Raw genomic sequence first — 3,687 nt, forward strand, 5'->3', positions numbered from 1 at the left:
GGAATCTGGCTCTTTGTACTTCTTTTTTAAGTAATCACTGTACACATCAAGCATTTCGGCAGGTCTTTTCTAGGCTTGAGCAGATGGACCAGAACTTTACTGCTGATCACTTTGGGCATCTTTACACATTAAGTGCAGACCTTTAAGGAAGCACCAATTGGCATCATCAAACCAACATTCCATCAAGTCTGGTACCCTGTTTCTGAGGAGTCGTGTCCTGTTTGTGGGCTTCCCATAGACATTTGGCTGGCCACTGCGAGAACAAGATGCTGGACTAGATGAGCAGGTCTTTCTTAAATTCTCAGGGGTTAACCATTGAGATCCTTCCAGGAAACCACCGAAAAAATGTGCAGGAACTTCCCATAACTGTCATGGTCCGTGGTTGAAGTGTAAACAAATAGTTGGGTGTGTGTGCAGAAGGGATTAATTTCTGCAGATGCTCAGGCAAGCGCCTCTTGGCCATCAGCCCTGACAGCATCGACGTGCCCTTGAGCAAGCAAGAGAGGTCGCTTCCCTCATCACTGAGCAACTGCCCACAGCCCACCCTGGGAAGAAGGGGCCTTAAAGCGGGCCCCAAATCCCCGGTGTCCTAATTTTAGACGCCTGACGACCGCTTTGAAAGATGCGTCTGGAAATGGATTAAACTGGACGAGAGGCAAGGGGAGAAATCGAGCCAGCAGAGGGCGCAGGTGCGGCCCTTCCTTGCTTCGTCCGTGCTGCCCCGGGCTTGGCTGTTGTTTTCCATCCGGCTATTGTCCTTCTGGCTGTCGTTCTTCACGATCCGCTCCTTTCCTCCCCTTCCCATGCCGTGCAGAGCAAGGGCGGCTCTCTACACAACTTCCCCCGATTGTCTTTCCAGCCTGCGAAACTCCAGCGGATTCCGCCCCCCAAGAAGGGGAAACACAGAGAAGCGGGCAAGACGGTGAGAAGGGGCTCTTCGTGTCTTTTAACTCGCTGGCGGGCATCTTTTCTGGCTGCCAGCTGCAAGTTCGCTCCTCCCAGAAAGTTGGGGAGGAGACGCTGCGTGCAAAGCAGAAACCTCTTAGTACTGTATTACACAGAGAGCGGATCGGCCCCCTTCCCACCCCCTTGCATGACTGGCAAGCAAAAGGAGGAGAGCCGACTGACGAAGTTCTCCCGTTTCCTTGCATCGGTGGGATGCTGTTTTATATAAGAGAGAGAGAGATCTATCTATCTATCAGATAGATACATAGAAGAAAGAAAGAAAGAAAGAAAGAAAGAAAGAAAGATGATAGATTAGATAGATAGATAGATAGATGATAGATAGATAGATAGATATAGATAGATAGATGATAGATAGATAGATATAAAATAAAATTTTCATTTTTATCCTTTGTTGCATTCATATCGAATCATATCCTCACATAATACTACTACTACTACTAATAATAATAATTTTTATTTATACCCCGCCCTCCCCAGCCAAGACTGGGCTCAGGGCAGCTGACACCAAGTAAAAACAATTGATTAAAATACAACTTTAAAACAAGATTAAGTAAAACATTAAAATGCAGCCTCATTTCAGTAGAAGCTCAAATCAAAAACTTTTTGGGGATGAAAACATCAAATCTTCCCCAAGGCCAACTATCCAAACTGGAGGTCCTACATGGGCCAGAAAAAAGCCAGGGAAGTCCCCAACTTTGCTCCTACCAAGCATCGACTCCCCGCCCTCCCTGGCTTTCTTAAGTAATCACAACCATCTTAGCATTTCTATATCACCCTGTTTACTGTCTTTCTATATTTTGTAAAATTTACTTTAGTATTGTAAACCAGTTTCCAAAATGAACATTGCAAAATATTTAAGTCAAACCTGCAAACATTTTCAAATGTTTACAATGTTCTTTCATGTATTGTATAAATTTACTCCAGTCCTTCTCAAAACAGTTCTTCACAGTGGTTTCTGATTCTCCCTGTCCTCTTTGCCAGTTCTGCATATTCAATCATTTGTCTGCCATTCTTCCAAAGTTGGAAGAATGCTGCTTCCATTTCTGGGCTAAAAGTGTCCTTGCAGCTGTAGTGGCATACATAAATATGTTTATATTTGCCTTTGGAATTTCCTCTCCTATAATACCCAATAAGAAAGCCTCTGGTTTTTTAAATAAATGTATTTTTGAAAATCCTTTTCAATTCATTGTATATCATATCCCAGTAGGCTTTGTTTTTACATTTCCAACATACCTTACCTTGAGTTCTATACATTTTAGCAAGTTTAGTCGGCGTCAAATACCATATATACATCATCTTCATTAAATTTTCCTTAAGTGCCATATATGCAGTAAATTTAATTATTTTTGTCCATAATCTTTCCACATATCAGATTCAATATTATGACCAAGATCTTGAGCCCATTTAATCATAACCGACTTAACTTCTTCATCCTTTGTATACCATTCAAATAATAACTTATATATTTTTGACAAAACTTTACTGGATGCTTTCGAGACGTTCGTTGTAAAGCACGGCTCTTCCGTTTTGAGGACAGGGTGGAAACGGCAGCTCAGAAGGACCACCATAGTTCTGGTTTCTTTCATAGTAAAGGTAAAGGGACCCCTGACCATTAGGTCCAGTCGTGGCCGACTCTGGGGTTGCAGCGCTTATCTTACTGTATTGGCCGAGGGAGCCAGCTTCTGGGTCATGTGGCCAGCATGACTAAGCTGCTTCTGGCGAACCAGAGCAGCGCACGGAAACGCCGTTTACCTTCCCGCCAGAGCGGTACCTATTTATCTACTTGCAATTTGACATGCTTTTGAACTGCTAGGTTGGCAGGAGCAGGGACCGAGCAACGAGAGCTCACCCCGTTGCGGGGGTTCGAACCGCCGACCTTCTGATCGGCAAGTCCTAGGCTCTGTGGTTTAACCCACAGCCCCACCTGCATCCTGGTTTCTTTCACAGGCTTTCACGACAACAACATTGGCTTGGCTCCTGAAGTAAATTCACTTCAGGAAGCTCGTGGAAGGAAAGTTCTCCTTTCCTCCTGCTGCCCTTCCTGCTTTTCATATTTAGTTTCACATGCTTTTTGGAAGGTCTCCCCCCCCCCCCCTTCTCACTACGCTTTGAGACACTTTGATATAAAGCGTGACAAATAAATAGATATTAATAGTAATAAAATAACAATGACCCCTGCCCTGGTGTCCTATCCCAGTTGCTTAGGAGGGCCCCCAACCTGCCCCAGAGACTTCTGGGAGGCCCGAGAGAGACATTTCAGGGAGCGGAGGGGAAGCTTCCTGTCCGTGAACTTCCTTGAGGTGAGTTATATCAGGATCCAAGCCAGTTGCTTTTCTTCGAGAGAGAGATACTGTAAAGCAGGGATGTCCAACAGGTAGATCATGATCTACTGGTAGATTGTGGGGGGTACGTGGTAGATCGTGGTAGATTGTGGAACACACACCCCACCCCAAAATTTTTGGGGGGAAAGAAAAGAAAAGCTCAACAACTTTGGCTTCCTAAAAAAAACCCAACTTTGGTAGATCACTGCCAGTTATTTTATAGTGAGAGTAGATCTCAGTCTCTTGAAAGTTGGACATGCCCGCTGTATAGCAAAACAAAACAAGGCAGCCTGCTTTGTTTCCTCTGAGGGCATTGGCTTTGAACAGAAAAGCTAAGAAGGAAAGGATTAAACACACACAAATCCCTGAAATCTATGGCAGATGTTGAGTCACAATAAAG

The sequence above is a fragment of the Podarcis tiliguerta genome, assembly GCF_965153285.1.
Source record: "Podarcis tiliguerta genome assembly, chromosome: 5".
Classification (NCBI taxonomy): Eukaryota; Metazoa; Chordata; class Lepidosauria; order Squamata; family Lacertidae; genus Podarcis; species Podarcis tiliguerta.